Source organism: Acomys russatus, chromosome 5 (assembly GCF_903995435.1).
Source record: "Acomys russatus chromosome 5, mAcoRus1.1, whole genome shotgun sequence".
NCBI classification, from domain to species: domain Eukaryota; kingdom Metazoa; phylum Chordata; class Mammalia; order Rodentia; family Muridae; genus Acomys; species Acomys russatus.
Genome location: NC_067141.1, coordinates 74,581,918 through 74,605,275, shown reverse-complemented (window position 1 = coordinate 74,605,275; position 23,358 = coordinate 74,581,918). Strand labels below are relative to the sequence as shown.

At 49.0% G+C, this 23,358-nt stretch overlaps 1 protein-coding gene across 31 annotated transcripts in view; it reads right to left on the bottom strand.

Moving 5' to 3' along the window:
• Window positions 1–23,358, bottom strand: part of Tcf7l2 (transcription factor 7 like 2) — a 189,393-nt gene that overhangs the window by 113,544 nt on the left and 52,491 nt on the right. The window lies entirely within an intron of this gene.

Genomic DNA, 23,358 nt, shown 5'->3' with positions numbered 1-23,358 from the left:
AGGGTGGCTCCAGGTAAAGGGGGTTCGGTAGCATCAGAGGAGTGATGGAGGGAAGAGGGGTGCTGGGAAGGAAAGAGGAGGGCAAAGACAGAAAGCAAACACAGAGCCTCAGCCGAGAAGGGTCTAGAAGACCACCTAGACCAAACATGCTCCTTCAGTGACCTTCATCTTTAACATACCATCTTCCTTCACTTCCCTCACACAACAGAGGGTGCTCAGTCACGAGCAAGCATAGCGTTCCTCAGCCAGCTCAAAGCTCAGAAAACTAAAACCTTCCCTGGCAGTAGATGTACACCCAGGGCACGGTGCAAGATTCAAAAAACAAAACAAAACAATGCCATTCTTAAATGTGGGCAGAATTAGCATGAGGGAGAAATAAAAGAGCAAGCCAGTGTATCTGTTCTGTTTTCCTCCGGAGCAGACGACGAACATAAAGCTAGCTGCTTCTGCTGAAATGGACAGAGCAAGTGCGGACAGCAGTGAGATACCAATTAACCTAATTCCTTCATTAGTTTTACAGATAGGGAAACTGAGGTAAAGCAGGTGGCTCACGCCAGAGATGCTTTGACTACCTTAAGGACATGTGACTTTCCTAGATACCCACAGTTTCTCCAAGGAAACTGGATAGGACGCTTGAAAGGAAGTCAAATGCCATGTGACTGAACATCAGTAATGCTCGGAGGGCATATGAAGACCCACTGTCATCATTTCAGAGACCCGATGCAAAATGACTTAATATTCACTATAGAAATGAATGCACTTGGAGGAAGTGCCATGGGTCACATGTGGCACTCGGAGAACAGCTTGCAAGGATCCATTCTTTCCTACTACCATGAGAACTCTGGGAACAAACCATCAGGCTTGGTAGCATGTGCCTTTACCTACTGAGGCCCAGAACTTTGTACTCAATGAATACTATGGAAGCTTGCCTCATGTCTGGTCTTCCTCCTGAGAGTGAGGAGGCATACAAGCTGTCTGCCCTTGGGAAGCTCATCATTGTGAGGCGCTCACACAGCCAGGTCAGAGCAGAATATGGGTGGCAATGCTCAGGTCATGCCAAGAAAGATGGCGGACTTCCTAGGAAAACACTGCACAGGGTAAACAAAGATGAGTCTGAAAGATTTACCAAAAGAGAAAAAGCAGCAAAGGACAGTCCAGGAGGAGGCTTTGCACAAACTCCATGTGCAAAAAGAGAAGGCAAAGGTAACTGCAACCGAGAGCCTAGTTCCTCAAAGACATTCCTGTTTGTCAAATTAAATACAAATGTGGCTCTGCCTCAGGCAGAAAGCCCATCAGCTACCTGCAGAAGTAGTGTCTGTTCTCCTGCCTAGATCCACACAAGGAGGGCTCATCTCCTATGGCTTGAGACTTCTGCCAAGAAGCTCCTGTGGTAAAGTTTTAGCTTGTAGGTAGCCCGACAAGACCTCTAGGTGCCATCTGTTAGCTGAAGGGGCTACCATCTTTGGTGGGAGAGTAGGTCTGCCCAAATATTGAAGGACATTAGGATTCTAGGCACTGAATCCAAAGAAGACTCTCTCATTCATCCCTTACAGTCAAACACCTTCCAACCTGGAGCCAGAGTAATCTTAAATTTAAAACCATTGAAAATAGAGTTTGCAAGCCACCCTCCTCAGCCCTGTCTCCAAGCCAGAAGGCTCTGGGAATCTGCTCCGCCCTGTCTCGCCCTGACTTCTTCCCATTCACACTTGCCACATAACTACAGGGGCTGCATCGGTCAAAACCACTCAATAGAGTCATTTCCTTGAGGCCAACCAAAAATGAACACTGGCCAACACCACCTCTCCGCCTCACAAGAGCCCACAGCCAAATGGACACGCCCATGCCTCCGCCATGCTGCCATGGGAGGGCCCTGACGAGTGGGCAGGTTTTCATCCTTGACCATCTGTAAAGGAGATCTGATTGCATCCTGATGCCAGTTCCTGTTGAATTAGAACATTCCGGCTTGGTTTAAGGTGGCGGACTTGCCCCGAGGGACCCACCCAAGAGCTGTCATGCTCAGAAGGCAGGTATCAGCGCAGAGACTTGTAATTCTTAGACAACATAAAAGCTTCATTGTGTTCCGTGTCTGGCCTCCATAGGCTACCTGCACCACAGAGTTTTACGAGCCTACATTTCAGAGCTCGGAGCCTACAATACACATAATTTTCAATTATGTCAGGGCAGCCCAGGACCACTGCCTATATAACATTACTGGCTGGAGGAAATGAGAGTCACCCCTGCTGCCCAACGAGAGCTAACCAAATCCAGATGGTGGAGGGGCAGCCCCTGGCCCTGCCGACTGGCAGGGACGCCTCAATGACAGCCTCAAATGCTCTTTTTGGGTGCAACCTGATACTGCGGAACAGCTAGGCACCCACACATCCATGCTTGCTCCTACACTCTTAACCAGAGTGTGGGGTGACAGGGTTCCTTTTGGGAAAGCAAGTACTACATTGTGATGCATATTTAAAAGAGGTTATTAACTTGTCCCAAAAGTGATGCTCCCCAGCCCCTTCATCTTCCACTATTGGTCCTGGTTAACAAGGAAGATAAACAAATAAAGGGAAGAAGAAGGAAATTAGGTACAATTACAGCCCAAAGGAAAATCTTTCCTTCCTGGAGACATTAAGCCGTGAGAAATTCTATTCTGCTGAATCTTAAAGGAAGATGCCCGGTGGCGTCCCAGACTCAGAATAAGGCTGAACACCGTCCCATTTGCCCGGCAGTTCCACTGAAGCTTTGTATCCTTTGAGGAGAAAAAAAAATATCTCCACGATGCTACAAGAAAAACACTACCAGGCTCTTGCTCACTTCCTCTCAGGCCGTTCCACATGGAAATTATGAATCGCCTACAAAAACACTAAACTTTTCAACAAACGGCAGTCAAACGTGGCTGAGGGAATTCCTACATTGAGAACTGTTGAAATGGGGTCTGCTCAGCTTTCATTTAGTGAAAAAAAATAATAATGCTAATAAGGCTGTCTTGGTGTAAGCATTTCATCTTTTGTTTAACAATAATGTCCTGATCCTGGCCCATTAGGCCCTCCTCCAAATCATATTTTATGATGTGTCTCTAGGGACTGGGCTGAAGTCTTATGGGTAAAGTCCCAGGTGTGTACAGAACACCAAGGCCTGAAGGGGACCAGGGCAGCTCAGAAGTCTGCTGGACTGTCAGCAAAAAGGAGGAGTGGGAGGTGGCTCCGCCATGCAAGCATCAAGACCTAAGTTTCAGTCCCCTAAACTTAAAGAGCAGGGTGCGCCTGTAAAGTGAGTGCTAGGGAGAGAGAGAGACAGAAGGATCTCCTGGCCCCCCTTGGCCAGACAGTCTAACCAAATCCCGGAGCTCCAAGCTTGATCTGAGATCCTGTCTCAAAATAATAACAGCAGCAACAATGTAAACAGTGATTGAGATGTGGACACTTAAAGTCAGCCTCTAGTCTCCACATGTATACACTTGCACACACATCTGTACACCATATGTATGCACATGCATGCATACACATGCACATGCACCCATTCAAGTACACCGCATGTATACACATGCACACGCCTCCCATGCAAGTACACAGCATGTATACACATGCACACACACCCACACAAATACACCGCATGTGTACACATGCACACGTGTCCCATACAAATACACAGCATGCATACACATGCACACGTCTCCCATACAAGTACACAGCATACACATGCACACGCATCCGTACAAATACACCGCATGTATACACATGCACATGCACCCACACAAATACACCGCATGTATACACATGCACACACACCCACACAAATACACACACACAAGAAAAGTTGTATATAAACGTCTCTAATCTCCTTTCTTTCTCTGCTCCTTCAATAAAAGGAAAAGTGTAAAAGCAGATTGGGAGGAGCTTCCACACAGAAAGTTTGGAGGGGCAGCCTTCAGAGCTGCTCCCACAAATCAACCAAAACCCCCAGGATCCCACCCCACCACCGGAACGTGTCACTTTATAGCTGCGACTAGGGTCAGGGTGCACATTCCTAAACAAACGGAGGACACAAAGCACAATGACAGTGATGACAAAGTTGCCGGGAAAATTCACATCCTTAATTAAACACCAGCAAGGCTTCCCGGCACCTCCTTTCATTTGCCGGTGCCACAGATGGACAGGCAAATGGAGATTGCCCCCAACCCGTTATTTACTCAGGGCAGGGTTTGCAAACATCTTCTGTAAAGTACCAGATAGTAACCACCTTAGTTAGGCTCTGCGGTCCATGACCATGCTTGCCATGAGGCTTGGAAGCAGCCCCAGGCAAAGCGTGGATATGCTATGTTACCTCATGCCTGCCAGCACTCAATTAGCTGTATTGAAGGCCACTGCGTGATCTCTGAGCTCTTTGCATTGGGGGATACTGTTCTTCTCCTGGTTGTTCTTGTTAGACTTACTTTATTTTTAAGTATATGTCTGTGCGTGAGTCTGTGGGGATATGTGCATATGAGTCCCAGCATGGAGGTGAGAAGGTCACCTCAGGTCCCCTGGAATCTGAGGCACCTGACATGGAAGGCAGTATTTATTCTACAAGACTTCTTTTGATTTCTTGAACCATTTAAAAATAATCCAACTCAAAAATAAGAAATTACTTCACTAAGTAAAACCGTGCTGTTCTTCACTTTCCAGCCATTTGTGAGCTCAGGCACACGGTCAGTCATCTGTGGCTTAGAGAGTAAGTACGAAAGGCCACCTAGGTCATCTCCCAGTGGACACCATCCCTGTATAAGTCTTTGGTCTGGACATTCAAATACAGTCATGTAAGAGCGTGTATTCCATGGCCCAAAGACAACATTACATTGAAAAGGCAATGGCAGAGTCAAGTTTTGAGACCTATAAAAGACTCTGAGCTGGATGTGGTGGCTCACACCTTTCATCCTAGGTGGATCTCTGAAGTTCGAAGCTGGCCTGGTCTACATAGTGAATTCCAGGACAACCAGGGCTACACAGTGAGACTCTATGTCAAAAAAACAAAAAACAAAACAGAGCCTGAACCCTTTGGCCAAGGCACCCAATCACACACTAGACCACCAATCCAAAGTAACCACTGCTCCTGTCCAAGGTAAAAGTTCTAGAACTCACTAAACAATTCTGACTGAAAAGGTTCATCACTTCCCAGAAGCAGTGTGTCATGTGACATCAGAATATTCCAAGAGAGCAACAGGTGGACTGTTCTCAGGGCCCAGAGAAAAGCTCCTTTCTTCTAGAACTTTCCCATACAGCAAGGCTGGAATGAAGGCCACTTGGTGCCCACTCTGGCCACAGATTAAGAGACAGCATTAGCCATGGGCTTCCACAAAACACAGCAACCACGGGAGGCAGAGGGACAGTGCAGAAACACTTTGTTCAAGGAAGGAGAAACTAGAGGTTAGGGAGGTGACTCAGACTGGTAAAGTGCCAGTCTTGCAAGCCCATGGACCTGAATTCAATCCTGAGAGCTCATATAGAGGCAAATGCTGAGGAGGAAAACATTGACTCCCTGAGGCCTTAGCAAGTTCCAGGCTCCTAAGGGAAAACCATGTCTGAGTCCTCAGGAACACCTGAGCTTGATCTCTTGCCTCCATGAGCAATGCACACCCAAACACAGGTGCACACACAAGGACAATGAGGGTGAAATAGTTCTTCCACAGTGAGCAGACAGCCAAGATAATATAAAAAAAAAAAAAAAAAAAGAAAGAAAGAAAGAAAGAAAGAAACAATCAATAGCAGCCAATCTTCTCAACCCAAGTTGATTCTGACTAGGAAAATCCATTTCTCACAGAATCAAGTTAGTTGAATCCATCTTCACAATGGATCCCACTGACAGATCACCTATTGCACTGGTGCCAGGAAGTTGTAGATGTCTTATTTCCAATGAAATGAAAAGTCACGTATGCCCCAAAGTGAGGGAAGGATCCCCATGGCCCATCACATCCAAAATCATGAAGTCTTCCCTCAAAGCAGCGTGGCCAGATGCTGACACCCTGCCAACAGGCAGCACAGGACAGAAAAGACGGAGACTATCATGTACCCAACCTTACTAAAGAAAAGGCCACCAGATGCCACTAACCACGACTAAGAAAGAAAGTACCAGAGGCAAGAAAAAAAGCAGTTGCAGTGTCCCCAACAGCAATCATCACTGAACCTATTCAGGAGATCAAGTTGTAAGGAACACACACACACACACACACACACACGCGCGCGCGCGCGCATGCATGTGCACACACACACATACACCCGCACAAGCACACACACACAAGCGTGCACAGACATACGCAAGCACACACACACGCAAGCACACACAAGTGCACACACACATGCACACGCATGCACACATGCACACTCTGCTCAGGAGTAGGCCTCCATGACCCTTTCTGACCCTTCCTCACCTCTTGGAAATAAAGGAGAAAAAAATCCAGCCCATATTTTGTGAACAAGCAAGGTTGTTTTTTCCTGGTAAGCAAGGGGTCTCAGTTTGTCCACAAGGGTAAAAATGTGAAAAGTTGTGATATCATTAAGTTTGTACAATGTTCTGTATAAGTTAGGACTGACACTGAAAGTACTGGAAAGTTCCAGAAGTCCCTCCAGAGCCTTGCTGGCTGTCACTATAAGGCCCACTTGGCCAGTGCTTCCACAGAATGTATAGGACGGTGGTTTTCAACCTTCCTAATGCTGCAACCCTTTAATACAGTTCCTCACGGTGTGGGGACTCCCCAACCATGAAATTATTTCATTGCTACTTCATAACTCTAATTTTGCTCCTGGTGTGAGTTGTAACGCAGGATATGCAGGATATCTGATGTGTGACCCCCAAAGGGGACATGAGGCTCAGGCTGAGAACGGCTAGTATAGATTACACATGCCGGAGCTGGTTCTATTGAAGACAACCACTGTGGCTCTACATTTAAAGGCTTTATTTGCCCAGAAAGCATGACAAGATGCAGATTTCTCAGCATTTCTGTGATTTCTGGTTTGAGGTTCCACATAATAAGCACACACTATAGAAGCAACAAGGAAAAGAAAAGCCCCCACAAAGCCGAGTGTCTGTGTAAGGTAAAGGAGCTATGGTGGGATGGTAGGCTTTGTTTGGGTGGCTCTTGTCTTTGGTTTTGTTTGTTTAAGGATTTTCTCTTAAAATCAGTATCCCATTTCTCACAGAAAATGACCAAGAGGAAAAAACGTACATACAGATACCAGTGTCCAAAAAACTTACTAACAACTTTTGCCTTGGTTTTCACGTCTTTCACTTTAAAGACGTCAAGTAGGATCCTGCGAATGGCTCCAGTCACAGCAATGCAGTACCCAGTACCATCACTTATCATTGCAGAGCACCCTGAACTCAGAACTGACCCTATGAAATCAAGAAGAGGATGTAGAACTCACATTTGTACACGAAGGAAACTCAGGCCAAGTGGAATCTGGATTGCCACAGGCCCCAAGGCAGGTCACATGGCAGACAAGTACCCAGGGGCACCAACTTTCTAGTTCCACCCAGGCTGGTATCCTAACTCCCCTTTCTCTTCCCTGATTCTCTACCAGGCACCTGTGCCCACCAGGCTCCCACCAGAGAAAAGACCCATGGGTGCAGCACCAATGTTAGCGCAGTTTCAAGTACCCAATCCCTGATCCAGGTTGGGAGACATGAGCTCTCCCAGGTCACAGGTCTACAACTTCCAGCCAGCACCACACAGATCATTGCCTGAGCCCCCCAGCTGGTGATTAACTGATCTCTTGCCTACAAGACCCTGGGGGAACCTCCCATGAGGAGAGAGACAAGACACTGGTCACCTTTAGGCAGAAAACATTTACAGCCTCTCCTTTTAAAATCAACCAATTGTAGATTGGTTGATTAAGTCAACCACAATTTTTATTACTTATTTAAAAAAAAAAAAAAGGCCAAGACCAGTCAAGCTAATTGGAATGTCTGAGTTACCACCTGCGTCTCCACAACATGCCAAGAGAGGTGCAGACCATCTGCAGACCAGAAAAGAAACCGGAAGACACAGAGAAGCCTATGGAACGAGTGTGGGTCCTGCTGGGAGCTAAGCAGAATGCTGGATGCCCTGTGACTAAAAGGCACCAAGCCCTTTAGTTTTTAGAATACTAATGAGGGATAACTGAGTGTGGTACGACCACAAAACGAAATATTATGCAAAGATAAAAACAGACAGTCCTTGATACTTAATATGCTATTCTAAAGAAGGTAGGCAAAGGGGCAGGGGACACATGTATTGTTCCATTTACATAAAACACTCAGGAGCTAAGGAGAAAGGAGTGGTGGGGTAGCAGCTAGGGGAAATAAGGTTTCTTTCTGAATGATGAAAACTCCCAGAAGTAGAGAGAGCGAGTGCTTGCACATCCCTGTGAATATTCTAAAATCCAATGAATCATTCACTTTATTTTTTAAGGTGTGTTTGTGTGTGTGTGTGTGCACGCACATGTGTGTGCGTGCACGCGTGTGCGTGCATGTGTGTATGTGCATGTGTGTACGTGCACGTGTGTGAAGGTACCTACAGAGGCCAGAAGAGGGCACCCAATTACCCGGAGCTGGCGTTAGAGGTGGTTGTGGGCTCTGTGTCACAGGTGCTGGGACTCGAACTCTGCTCTTCTGCAAGAGCAGCAGTGCCTCTTACCTGCTAAGCCATCTCACCCACCATGAACTGTGAGCTTTAAATAGATATGCTTTATGATGTGGGAATAATATCTCAATTTAAAATCATTTTTTTTAAGATAACCATCCCACCATCACAGTCAAGAGACAAAGGGAGAACACCGTCCCCCTACCATGCCACACCATAGCAGAGTAGGACAGGAAAGAGAGAAATGGTAAAGCTCCTTGAGAACTAGTCTGATCCCAAGAGGGCTGTGGTCGGCTGGGTCTCTGGGAGGAGAGTTTAAAAAGCAAGAGCCACAGGAGACAGTCTGACCTGCATCACAGATGCTGTGGAAAAGCATGGTTGCTTGGATGAAGGGCCCCTGGCTAAAAGCTCGAGGGACAGCCAAGTCAACAGAGCCGCCCGTCATCCAGATGTGCACCCCGCAGGCCAGGGTCACTGCACCTCAGTCCCTCCATCTGGAAAGGAGTGTGAAACCACTCACCAGCTTCCTCCCCATAAATGATGACTCAGCAACATGGCTGGTGGACTACAGCACTGCTACTTTGCCTGAGCACGTGGGTTGGGCCCCAGGACCCACACAGCTGAGAGAGAAGCAACTCCCACAGGTGTCCTCTAACCTACACACACTCACCATTTGCAGGTGGGCACACAATCAATCCATCCACGTAAAAAATAACTCAGGCAGATAGACCACAGAAATGAAATAAAGGGGGAAATTTACAAAGCGAAGGCCGTTAAGACTTAAGATTTATTTTTTTTCCTCCAGCTATTCAGAGAATTTAAAAACTACAGGTCTCTTGTGGAGACTGGTGACCTGAGAGGTAGAGAGTGAGTGATGAGGTGGGTCTTGCTCTCCTGAGATTTCTATTTTAATTTTTAAATCATTCAGTTGCTGCCGATGTTTTTTTTTTTTTTTTTTAAATCAAAAGTTTTTTAGTTCGTTCTTTCTCTGTTCCTTGGGGTGCTCAAGGATTAAATTTTTCCAAGTTAGAGGCTCCTCCTGGTACCATATTTCTCCCCACTCCTCTTGACAACAGACAGCCCAAGCCTGGCAGTGGAAGAATGAATTAACTCATTCGGGTACATAAGAAACAAGTACAAGGCAGACCAACCCCAACTCCCAACCCACCCCAGCTCCCAACCCCAGCTGAAATCGCAACCCCACATGCATTTTCTTTTTGCACGTTTTCCTCCTTGTCACATCTGAATGGGGTCAGTAGCTCCAAGGAGGTCTCCCCCTTCCAAACTTTTACTGTTGGTTTCTAGCTGTGACAGGCTTGTAGGGATGATGCCTCCTAACCTACAGCCAGGAGCCTGGGGTCAACAGCGCCTCTGCTTAATTTTGCACTGGGAGGAAAAGAGCCCCAGGTCTGGGTGGACATGTCTGACCTCCAGCAGGCCCCCAGCCCCCCTGCCTGCTCATCTCTGCTGCCTCAGCCGGAGCAGCCTGCCACTCAAGTATCATCTTGCCATAGCAAATTACTCCTAACCCAGGATTACTGCTCCTTCCAAATCCCTCCTAGAGAGCAAGGAAATAAACATTCTCTCCCAGGGCTCTGCCCCAGTTGTTAGCCTGGTTGGTAATCCCCGGCTCTATTTGCTTCCCCTGTGAGCTTCATCTGGGAGGTCTACCAGGTCAGCGAGGCCATCCTGGCCCACTCAGCTCTCAGGCATAAACGGAATGTCTCAATTGTCCACCGGGCACAGCCAAGGATGGAGGCGGGCTTTCTGTCCCCAAGCACCCCTCACAATGGCTCCCTCTGCCCTGACTCCAGTCACTCATGGAAGTCCACACTCCAAATTCCTTCCTGGTAGTCCGTGAGGATGAGGCCGGAGCTGGCTGCTCTGTGCAGGCTAGTGTGGTGCCTAGGAAGCAAGGGCATGCCCCAGGGGTGACAGAGCATCTGGGGGCAGATTTAATGGGGCAAAGGGAGGGACTGGGCAGTAGTGCCCTTCAGCTCCCAGCCTGTGGCTTCCCTTCATAAACTAGCAGGAGATATTTCAAGCTCAATAAGCCCATTGGGGAAAGGAAATACAGTTCTGCTCACTTCCAAGTCGCCTCCGAAACCCTGGGAGATTCCAGGCCCTTCAGACATACGAGGTTGTTCAGGGCTTTCTAATTGTATACACAGCAGGCTGGTATATACGGCCAGGAGCAGAGGGCAGAACAATGGATCTCATAATCAAAGGGGTGACAAGGAGATAAGGATCACGGGAGCTGTTGTAAATGTGACTCTCAAACATGGGGGCAGAACATGGCTGACACAAGATCAGCAAGGACAGCAACTGCCAGGAATAACCAAGGCACAGGAGGAACACACAGCACACGCCCTGCTCCGGCAGACCGCAACGCCACGATGAAGACGGAGAGGAGTGGGCACTAGGAACTCGGTCCAGAATTCCAGCTTCAGGTTCCCATGTGTGGGTAGAGCTGACCACTCTCACTCAGCTCCTGGGGACTACTGAGCCTCTTTAGCCCAAAACCTCTTCTCTGTCTTTAAGGCTTGTGTCTTTAAAAGACCTCAGCTGAGGAAGGAGCAGTGAGCACCTGAAGTTAACCACTTAGCTATCAGCAAATCCTCTGGACCAGCAGAATCCAGCCGCTGGACAGCATCAGGATCAGTTCCCCCTCCCTCCTGGGGTCTTCACTACTAAAAGCAAGAGAATTTCTCAGGCTTTGGTTAATCTGTGCTCCCAACCAGCCATGACCACAGAACCTGACCCCATGAACCTCCAGAGCTCCCGGGGATCCATCAGACAAAGAAGAGAGGGGAACTTGGGCCAGAGAGGGTTTGGCCTAAGACCTATCTTTTTAAACCACACAACACAACTCCTGAGCTCTCTGTTCCAGCCCAAATCACCACCACCACCACCACCACCCCTACACCAACACACACACACACACACACACACACACACATACACACACACACACACCTTCTCTCTCCATCATGGACTGACAGAAAGTTCTAGAAGAAACAGGTTGAATAAAATGTAAGTTAAAACTGCCCTCTAATAGAGCTATACCACGCGGTAGATGGCTTACTTAGCCTGCATGAGGCTCTGGGTTCCACTGAGGGATTTATGGGGGCGGTCCCTAATTATGCCCCAGGTGACACAGCAGAATGATGGCCTACACAGGCTGGTGTCTGAGGGCCTTGGTAGGAATCTGGGGTGTGTGGTTGGTATTTCTAGGGCCCTAGACATATGGCTTCACTTCTGTCAGTTTCTGGGCTCTCATTGTATCCTAAGTGTGGGTGGTAAAGCACTCCGTCACAGGGGGTCTAAGAGTCAGGGAAGAACAGTCCAGCCACCACCAACTCAGCTCTACGAGGCATAAGCTAAGTTGGCATGCTTGCATTCACAGATGCACACTCTCATCTCTGGGAGAAAAGATTCACTTGCTATGCACATAGCGAATGCAGTCAGATGACAGGCTGCCCAGGGTGCACACCTGATTAACAGCCGGGCTCACAATCCAACATTGCTACCCACATGCAAATGGGCAGGTCAGAAATTATTCCTTCAGTTATTTAAAAGAGAGCTCCCCTCCTCTCCTTCTGCCTCAGAACGGGCTTTGCCTGGAGAATTCAGCACTGTCTGAAGTCCCCCAGTCACCCGAGTAGAGGACGCCCCACTCAGTTTGTGAAGTTTAATGAGGTCCCAGCTGTAGAAATGGCAGCACAACCCAGTATCTACTAGGATACAAGTGGGGTATCACCATCCCACACTGCAGGTCCCACAGAACTCGGCCAGGCTCACTGCGGACACAGAGGCAGAGAGGAGAAACGCTGGCTCAGCAAACTCTCCTGAATAACAAATCCATGCAATGCCTTAACACCTGTGCACCCAGGAACACCCCAGGAGCCCAGTTCTCGGCACCACGGTGTCTCCTTGCTCTTGGACCACTGAGCCCTGGCCCCCTTCTGCAACTGAGTTAACTGGACTCACTGTTAGGAACAGCACCTGAAGAACAAGACTGAGTCTAGGAACTTGTAAGAAGCACTCAGGCAGGCTCGGTCCTCCGACTCCATTCACTCACCAAAAATACTGAATATCTAATCTCACATGTGCCAGACGTGGCCATTCAAAACAGCTGGCTTCTTTACGAAGGGACACTGAAAGTGGCCTTCTAAAGGCAGGTAAGCAGAGGTTGCCTTGTCAGCAAAGTGAGAATACAAACAGCCATCTCTTGAGGAGCTTGTAGAAATCAAAGGCTTGGCAAGGGGTCTGGCACTTTGTGAGTGCTCCATAAATGCCAGCTATTATATTATTAGCTAGCTATTATATTTCAATTAATATAATCAGCACCATCAGAAAATCCCCTTGAGTTACTGCAAGATGCTAAATCGCCTAAATAGTAAATACCAGATAGATACACTGCACAGTGCCCTAAGGGGATAGAGCACTTGCCCAGGTAAAAACCAAAGCGTCAAACAGATTCTAGTTAGCCAGCCCCATGCCATACCCACTCACCCGTCAAGCCATCTAATGAAAGCGGAATGTTCTTCCTCGTCTGTCTGGCTTCTCCTGGGCACCCTGAGCTCAGCTGTAGGCCCAGAACTCTCGTATTCTCACTGTCTCTCTTTCCACAACCCGCTCTCACACTTACAGATGTGGCACAAGTGCGTGCAAAGCCATCAGCATTCTGACCCACATGCACATGGCAGGCACACAGGGCACAAGCGCGTGCAAAGCCATCAGCATTCTGACCCACATGCACATGGCAGGCACACAGGGCACAAGCTGGCTCACCGACTGGGCGAGGCACTGGGCTAAACCCAGCAGCAGCTGCCCAAGGCCATGCACAAACCACACCAGTTCAGACAGGAGAGGTTTTGCAATGCACGAAGGGGAAAAAAAAGGGGGGGGGGGGGTGGAGGAGAAGAGAATAAACCCCACCACTCTTCTCCTAGGCGGTAAGTCAACTCTTGGTTTTCCCCCCTTTGTCAATAAGACGTTATACCCAAGCTACTAGAAAGATTGTCTAAAGGAGGTTGCCCAATTGGGGAAGAGGAATTAAAAAAGAATCACAGAGTACCCTGGCTTGAAACCATAAGGAATTAAAAACAAGGATCAACCATATAGCGCCCAGTGTATACACTGTATACACTTGCAATCCATTGTCTCCAAGCATAGGGAAGCAAAGTGCAGCCCGGGGAGGTGGGGCTGTGCCCAGAATCAGCCCATGTGGGGATTTCATACCAAGTGCGGCTTACAGAAGGGAAATCAGGTACACGCTGGGTGACTCTCGGCCACCAACAACTTCCTAAAAGAATACTTAACCTCCCCAAGCCTTGGTTTCCTCTTCTAGCATGTGGGAGATAGAAACTCAGAGTTGCTGGCAAACTGTGGCTGCCGTAGGACTTAGCACGTGGTCAGTGCTCAGGAAACGCCAGCTCTCTTAGGACACAGCTGTCATTATTAGGTTGACATCTGCTACATTTGATGAGTTGGGCAATAATGTCAGTAAGATCTTCTAGTTCCTCTTGCTGTCCAGCAGGGCAGTGTGCCACCCGAAACGTATTTCTGAGGGAGCTGACTGTGGTGGCATGTGTCCTGTAACCCCAGCACTCGGGCCTGGCGGCCACTCAGCCTGAGCTCACACAAAGACTTTGTCAGAAGGAAAGGAAGAGTAGAGTAGAAAGGGGAATGGAGAAAGAACGAGAGGAGGGGAGGGAGGGGATGGGTGAGGAGAGAGAGGAGGGGAGAGGGAGAGAGGGTTGGATCGATCTTCTAAGAGGCAGAATCGAAGAGGGAAACTGAGCAACAGGAACACGCAGAGCTGTAAAGTGGCAGGACTGAGACGCCTGCGGCCTCACTGTGAGGCAGCCCTCTGATAGTCATCCCATTTTCCCAGGGAACATTCCAGAAGTGGCCAGAAGCCAGCTCAACTAGCCCAGTGTCTTGGGACTGGACATGCACACTCCTCTCACTGGGCCCCTGTGAAGGCAGGGACCAAGAGTCCCTGTGAGCCCCGCTTAACGCTGAGCAAATGTGTCAATCATCGCAGCGTCTCAGAGACAGGTGATCTGGGTAGCCAATCGCAGCTCTGCCCAGCCACGAAGGTGGGCGGAGATTCAGCCTCCTTGGCCCTCAGTTATTACAAAGTTGCTTCCCCTCGCTAAGCGGCTTCTAGCAGAGCCTCGGGATTCATCCCATGTGGGTTCCTCTCTCTGTGCTACATGCCCCCTGCACCACAAAAGTCCTGGTCACCACATCTACAAAAATAGACAAAGATAACATCCCCTTCCCCCAGGACTGCAGGGCAACTAAAGGAGCTGAGGCAACTGAAAGCCATGTGGGCAAATGAGAGAGGAGAGAGAGGAGAGAGAGGAGAGAGAGGGGAGAGGAGAGAGAGAGAGAGAGAGAGAGAGAGAGAGAGAGAGAGAGAGAGAGAGAGAGAGAGAGAGAGAGAGAGAGAGAGAGAGAGAGAGAGCCATGTGGGCTATATACATCACTGTAAAAGCTCAAGCTCCCAAAAGCACACCTGGCCCCTCTGTGAATCTGCTGCCACCGCCTTGGCAGCAAAGCATGCTCCTTCAGATAGAGCCAGCCTGGCCCTCCAGCCTGAGGCAGGGACCGGGCACTGAGAAGGGGACTTGGAGTCTAAGGGAGAGCTGAGCCACAGGCTGACTTTCCAGGCAGAAAGAGGACCACACACACCCAGTGATGGACACAGGGAGGCTTTCTGCAGGCTCCAAGATGGTGCCCACGGACTTCTTATTGGCTGCCCACCCCTTAGCATGAAGGCCACTGCTTCTGCCTCCACTCTACCCCAGCTGTCAATCAGAGGTGTCCTCATGTCTTGATAGCAGGTGACACCAACGCGAAGGTGAGTGACAAGGTGACACGTTTGCCCTCGCTGACCTCATTATCTCCAGGCTTTAACAATTCATTAGCGAGAACAACACAGTATTCATACAGAGTTCTAAAATGCTACCGTTGGGTCACAGCTCTCCCAGCATTCTAAGAGCCAACCATCCACTCAGCACCTACCACTCCCGCTCTTAAAGAAGGGCAAAGGGGATGTATTTGCACAACACTGCTCAAAGTTTTATAACAAAGAAACTTACAAGGGGTTCTGGCCTGTCAAGTTTGCAACAAAATGGAAGCCAGCCTCTCCCAGGGTTATCCACAGTTAAACCCGTCAAGAGAATCAGGCTATGGTTTGCCTTTTTTGTTAAGGTGCAGGTGTCAGACCTGGCTGAAGTCCACAGGAAAAACGGTGGGGCTGCCATGTGACAGTGTCAACACCTGAAAATCAATATATGAAACACTCATCTGCTTCCCACTTTAAAAGGAAAACAGAAAAAACTGCCACCATTGGGCACTGTCCTCTGGGTGGTAGGTCACAGACATGTCTTCTTGGCTCTTATGCCTTCTAAAATATTATTTTGGTACATAACTGTCACATGCATGGCGGCGTACCTGTAACCCGGTCCCTTGGGAAGCGGGGAAGCAGGAGTTCGAGGCTAGCCTTGTCTGCTTGAAGACATAAGAAGGGGGCAACCAAGAACAGGGACATTTAAATTTGGCCCAAGAAACCAGGTAAGTCAATTATGCCACATCGAGGGTGGGGGGTCCTGTGCTCAGAGACAAGAGGCTCAGCATCCACTCAGGACGGCACCTACTTCCCCGAGAGGCCTTGCCATCCAGGGCCCATGCCTAACCAGAGCCCTCTCCTTTACTGCCACATCACCAAGAGGCAAACAGGAGTGACTGTTATGAATGGCTGTCTCACTTCAGACCCCATCAGAACCACAGTAAGAGGTCCCTGAAATGTCAATACAAAATGTGTTAGCTTCACGGTGCCCATCCACAGTCTGAGGTGCATGACAGCCTTGTCCCACTGGAGACTTCAACAAGGGTGACTTGTAAAGGAGCCTGGTACAAGAGTGCTCTAAGGGGCTGCTCTTCCCAAGACGGTTCCAACGTCACAACCCATGTCCCATCAGCCCTAGAACCGTGTTGGTTGTGCCTCACTCTTGTGCCCTGCTCCTGCTTGCACATGACGCACATGATGCCTGCGCTGGCTTCCTAGTTATAGTGGTTGCCTCCTAGCGCCACGCCTTGCTCAAGTACCTCTTTCCAGAAACTAACACTATGCCAGCAAGCACTCGGTATAAAAGAGCTGTACAAGGGACAACCAGTCTACTCCAAAGTGCATGGGGGTGGGGGTGGGGGTGGGTGTCCCCTCCAACAGAAAGCACTGCTCAGAGGTCCTCCACCCAGCCTCCAGGCCGACAGCCCACAAAGGACCTTTGCTGTTCAATCCAGCATGTTTGAAGTATAACAGTCAAAAAGATCCACCGGAGAACAGGGCAACTCATCTGCGAGAGGCAGCTTGGAATTCAGTCACCTCCTCATCTTTAGAGGAGGCAGCCCGGTCGTCACTGCACCTTCTTATGTGACAGACACTGGTCAAAAGCTGTACAGAGTTCACATAATTCTCACAAGCACGCTGTCATGAATGAACCTGTTACTGCTACAGTTAGGGTAAGACTCCTTGTAGCTAGTCTTTGCTACTTTGTAGGTTCTTCTTTTTCCCATCCTTTATTCCCCAACCCCAACCCCCAACTCCCTAACACTAGAGAGGAGAGAAACAAGATAGAGGAGAAAGAGAGAGGGAGAGGGAAATCCCTGAATCTAATTTCTTTCCTTCTGTTTCTTCTTTGATCATGCCAACTAACCAACCACCTCTCGGAGCCTTCACATTTATGTGCCCTCTGAAATGTTCCCAGAATTCCAAACGTCACACAATCTCAGAAACTATCTGCAGCTGGCGAAGCCACACTTCTGCTAGAGCACAAGGCAAATCATAGTCAGCGCCTCCCATCCCTGCACCTGGGACTGAAACAAAAGCACACTCCCAATACTTCTGTGATTTTAAAGAAAGCAAAATTCCAGAATTCTGAAAATGTCACCACAACTTCATGTCTCTGTGACCCAACACTGAACCTGCTCTGCGATGGGCACCTCAGAACTATGTGTTGACTAAAATCATATCGTCTTGCTCACCTCTCTCCAGCCTCTTAAATACACTGGCCTTTATTTGCAAAGGAATACATTCTGAAGACCACATTTAAGCTCTCTGGTCCTCAGTTTTAATCATCTCTGAAATAAATATAAACAAAACTCCATTTTTCACCACATAAGATCTAATCAAGAGGCCCAGCTGTGAGATTCATTATTAAGTAAGGTGTTTGCCACTTTATTGAGAAATCCGACCAGGGCAAGAATGCTTGGACATCCCAGTATATACCAATCTTCTTAGGAGACTCTACCTACAAGACACCTGTCCGTCAAGGAGGACACTGAACACGGAGAAGAAAGTGTGCAATGACCAGTAGAGTGTGTCCCGGGAGGTAAGCCTTCCCCTTGGCTCAACTACAATGGACCAGACCAAAGAGAACCCTACCCTGGCCCTCGCTCCTCAGCCAGGCTCCACCCAGGGAAAGCAGAGTCCTCATGAGGACTTCACCTGACCATCTTAGTCACTGCACAAGTCTCACAAAGAAGACACCACAGGACAAACTGGGAAAGAGGATGCTCACCGTGTGCGACACTGCGGGGCCATTACTGTTTCATCCTCTGTGGCATGGGATAAAGTCCGTTTCTACCAGTCCAGAGAATCCTTTCCCTGAAGCAGCCACCACCAGCTCTGCTTGGACATCAGGCCCCAGCAGTGGGACTCAAATCCCTCCTGGTTTGGGAAGATCTTAGGAGCAGAGCTCAGGGTGACCATAAGAGTCACTCAGAATGCTAACTTGCCTTCACAGCAGAAAAGGATTTGAGTGACACTGGTTATTTCACATGTAGAAGAAACAAAGAGCTGTGCTGGGGGTGGGAGAGAAAGTCCTGCTGCATCAACCCCTTGCCAGTGACTGTTTGCAAAGTGAGCCAAGACACAGAAGTGCTCCGTCCTCTGGGTTTCTAGGCCTTGGGGCAGCGATACCATCACCCCCACAGAGCTACCAAGCAAGGCAAGCTGCCTGGGGTTCACGCTGGAGCTCTTGGGTGGCAGGCAGTGGCATTAAGAGTATATAACCATCTGATGATCTTGGTGGCACTGAGGGAGGGGTACAGCTGTGGGACATTATGCTAAAAAGCAGAAGGGAAATCAACTCCTTCTTTCCAAATAAAAACCCGTCCCAGTGCCCTCCTGTCCTCCAGCAAAGGACAGATTCCTTCCAGGGAAAGGACCTGAGACGAAGAATGATCCACAGAGAGTTCCCACTGCACCGCCAGAGTCGGCCTGAGCTTCAGGGTGCTTGCCTGGGCATGCCACAGTCTCACAGGGAAGTGGACTACAGACTCATTCTTGTGCCTACAGAAACAGAGTAGGAGCACTCGGCCCTATCAGAGGAGAGCAAGCTATCCTTGCCCTTGGGACTCAGGCACACTTAATTCCCCGGGAAACAGATTCCTGAGGTATCATTAAGCTTAGTGCCAGGCACACTAAAAGCAAGTGTATAAAGCATGACACAGCTTGGTACTGACGTCCACGAACGCGTTCTCATCAGACAAGCAGTGCCGACAGTAAACCCTGCCGCAGCCCAGCCCGTCACCACCCAGGGACACCATGCTCAGTCATAAGCACATGGCCCTCCACCAGTCCTAAGCTCTCTTACTTTCCTCACTTTGGGTTTTTAGTGGAGAAAGCTCATCGTGCAGAAAAGACCAACAGAGCCCAGAGATAGTGCCAGGCCTGGTACTCTCCCGTTCTAGTTCATGGTAATAATAAATAATAATACTCTGTGCTTCTTGGATGCCTTTCATCTGAGAATTTCAAAGTGCTCTGCAAACATTAGCTAATTATTGCTCACAGGATCCTGCAAGACAGAAGAGGGAAAGGAATCACACAGTGAGGATTGAGGGAGAAAAGGAAAAGAAAATACCCCTCAGGATTGCTAACATCCAGGGATTCCAAATTCTCCCAAGAACAAGCTCCTGAGGGCTGGGGGAAGGGGAGACTACTCATTTCAGGGTTGGGGCGTAGAAGTGGCCCCTCTAGGCTTAGACACTGACACCATTCTAGAAGCACCTTTGACCTTGAAATGAAGCCCGTGCAAAATTACCACCAGACAACTAAATGTGGTCCTAAGCAAAGAAACATTCATAATTTAATTGCCAGTACAGGGCCCTCTCAGGGAGGCACCCTGGACCAGGGCCGCTTGCTATATCCAAGGCAGGGGGCTTTACAGCTCTGGCTCACAGGACTTTGGGAGGGGAATAAACAGTGAAGACCATCTCACACTTCAGGATGTTGAGCCCTGGCATTCCAGCTGAAAGCCAATCCAGACAGCAGCCATGCCCTATCTACCAAGCTGCCACCGATAGGCCAGGCTCCTCGTCCTGTGGCTGCACACACCCGCTCTCACATGCAGAGAGAACTGGTTTTTGCCTCCAAGCTTCAGCAAAACATGGGAACAAGAGAGAGAGAGAGAGGCCTGAACACACAGGGAGCTTCGGCATGTGCTACCTCCCACTGATGAGTGAAAAGCCATGAGTAAAGTGAGGTGAAGATCAGTGTTATATGGAAGAAAATGTTTTCATCCCCTTCGAGCACTTAAACTAGCCCACCCACCCCCAAAATACGCAAAGCAAATATTCAAATATTCTCTGGGTAAGTCTTACCGAAGTGCGAATGAAGAGCTGAGCTAGGCAGGTGCCAGTATGTAAATGACAGGGTTTCTGAAAGGCCTGGCTACAAGGTAATGGACCCTCTGCCAGCTCGGCACCCAGGAAGCCCTTTCATCATACAGAAGAGAAATTTCAGTTTGGGTCCTGACCAAATTACCTGTAATTCCAAGGTGCTCATATCTCCTTCCTAAAATGGTCCCACTCTCAGCGCTAGCCTTTCTTCCTTCCCCACTGCCTTCGCGTGCAAGCTCAGACCATCACCCCAGCAGCACCTGTCGCCCTAGCCCCCACACTCCCCAGACCAGTGTCTGCCCACTGTAGGCAATCAACAAACCCTGCTCAACAAACGAAGAGCTGTGTGCAATGCTTTCAGAGCCCAGCTACAGCCTGGCTCCCGTGTTTATGATGGAGTCGTCAGCAGTGGTAACAGCCAAGCCTACCCCACTCTCTGAAAGCAGCATTCCCAAAAGTGCCAGCCTGGTGGAATAACTGGGAAAGCCCCCCCTTCGTGCTATGGATGCTGGGGTCTCCTTCCCTACAGAGTCTGACTTAACCTAGACACCAGGCCAGCAAAGTTTGGGGACTACTAACAAAAGCCTCTCGTGGAAGGTGCAATAGCAGTAACTGGAGAAGAGTGCAGGAGAAATTCAGGCTTCTCAGGCCTGGGCCAGAGCCCTAGAGCTGAGGCAGCACAGAGTTAGGCAGTGCACGGATGTAAAGGCCATTTGTGGGCCATGCCCAGATCACCTTTGTGCCTTCTCCTGGTTCCCTCCCCTTCTTGTCTGAAATGCCAAGCCTTTGCCAATGCCTTTCTTCCGCTCAGTCAAAAAGTTACTACTTATCTGCCAAATTCAGGTACCTGGGAGATTTTTCCCAATCTCTCAGGAACAATCCCCATGCTAGCCGCCTCCCCCCTAGGTCCTTAACCCTCAGATATCAGCTGAATCTGGGATTCATCGGGATGGGTAGTGTGAGGGGCTTTAGGCAGGAGCTACTTTCCACTGCTGACCAACTTGATGACCTTGGTCAAGGTCTTGATTATCTCTCTTAGTTTCAGTCGTGTCACCTATAACATGAGGTCATTGCCTCTACCTCCCTCACTGTGTGAGGGCTATCCTGGTGAAGGCTTCAAAAAGTTTAGACTCGCCAAGAGAACTTATTATGGCTGGTGCCTGAATCCTCCATCAGGGGACCAGGGCACTGGATTACTACTTAAGCCTGCCAGGGGCTGGAGCCATGACTCAGTAATTACGATTATTAGCTATTCTTGCAGAGGGCCTGAGTTCAGTTCCCAGCACCCAAGTCAGATAGCTCACAACTGCTCCAGGGGATCTGATGCCCTCTTCTGGTCTCCATGGGCTCCTGTACTCACATACATATATACAAATAAAAGTAATAAAAATAAAATATTCCCCAGGGGCAGGCAAAATGAGTCAGCAGGTAAATCAGATGGCCTGAGATTGAGCCCCAGGAACCACATGGTGGAAGGAGAGTATTTACTCCCAAGTTATCCTTTGACCTTGACTTGCATGCCAAACACACACACACACACACACACTATATACATATATATTATTAATTAATTAAAATACATACATACATACATACATACATACATACATACATACATACATAGGGAAAAACTTCCCCAGGTGTTTCTAATGTTCTGAATATTGAGGGAACCCTGGTTCTAACTCTTGGGAGGCCAGAGGCACCCAAAAGTTACAGCTACTATGACAAAGAACTAAAGACACGGAGCTTTTCACACCTGTCCTTAAGGATGATGGGCCTTACCTGGCTGTCCTGGCCCAACAAATAGCATCAAACAGTCACAGAAGCAAACTCCTATAAGACCTGGTAGGAAAGCCCCCAAACTCATTTCCCCCAAACTCCTGTGGTAGATTTCAGCCACCGAGAAAGGGAAACCATGAAAATGGAGTCACTGTGGCACGCGGATGTGATACACAGGGATATGGTCAGAGCGGACCAGTCAAAGAACCGGCACCCCCACGAGAAAGGTAAATGGACTCATGCCTCATCTTTAACAGAGTCCTTAATTACTTAAAAGAAGAATAGCCCGCGCTCCAGAGCAGGCTGGAAAACCCTTTCATCTCTCCCTCAAGGCTCCCCCAGGGAGCCGCAACAGGTTTTCTTAAATGTATGAAAGGATCTGTCCAGGAGCGCTATCTTTAATTTACCATCCTCTAAAGAGCATGAACCAAGAAGCAAAACAAAGCTGACAATGGCCCCTTCCAGCTCTCAGCACAGGCAGACGTGAAGACCCTGCCAGCCAAGTCACGTGGGAGGGCAGCAACCCCTCCCCCAGGGGAGCCACTCTCAGGAGCATTGCCTCGCTGCCCAGGATGTGTCCCGAGAGCTTAAGACAATCTGTCCCTGGAGGTTGGCTTCTCGTATTTCCTAATGAGTCTCTACACACATCCTGGTCCACTGGTAGCAGGAGACGCCTTTTCCATAAGGTAACAAATGGATACGTATAATGAATGCAGTTGGGTCTTCAGGGCCAAAAGCATGGAGGACTTGTACCAACCAAAAGTTTGCAGAGACCATACGGAGGAGAGTAACTCAACCCAGAGAAAGTGTAGGCCACTTTCAATATCCACCTGGAAAAGGGAGTGACGGTTTGAAAAAAAGAGGATGATGTGAGCACACATGCAGACTCAGCGGGAGAAGCAACAGGATAGATGCCACTGTGCCCACAGTCAGTCCTCATCACTGTGCCCACAGTCAGTCCTCATCACTGTGCCCACAGTCAGTCCTCATCACTGTGCTCACAGTCAGTCCTCATCACTGTGCCCACAGTCAGTCCTCATCACTGTGCCCACAGTCAGTCCTCATCACTGTGCCCACAGTCAGTCCTCATCACTGTGCCCACAGTCAGTCCTCATCACTGTGCCCACAGTCAGTCCTCATCACTGTGCCCACAGTTAGTCAGTCCTCATCACTGTGCCCACAGTCAGTCCTCATCACTGTGCCCACAGTCAGTCCTCATCACTGTGCCCACAGTTAGTCAGTCCTCATCACTGTGCCCACAGTCAGTCCTCATCACTGTGCCCACAGTCAGT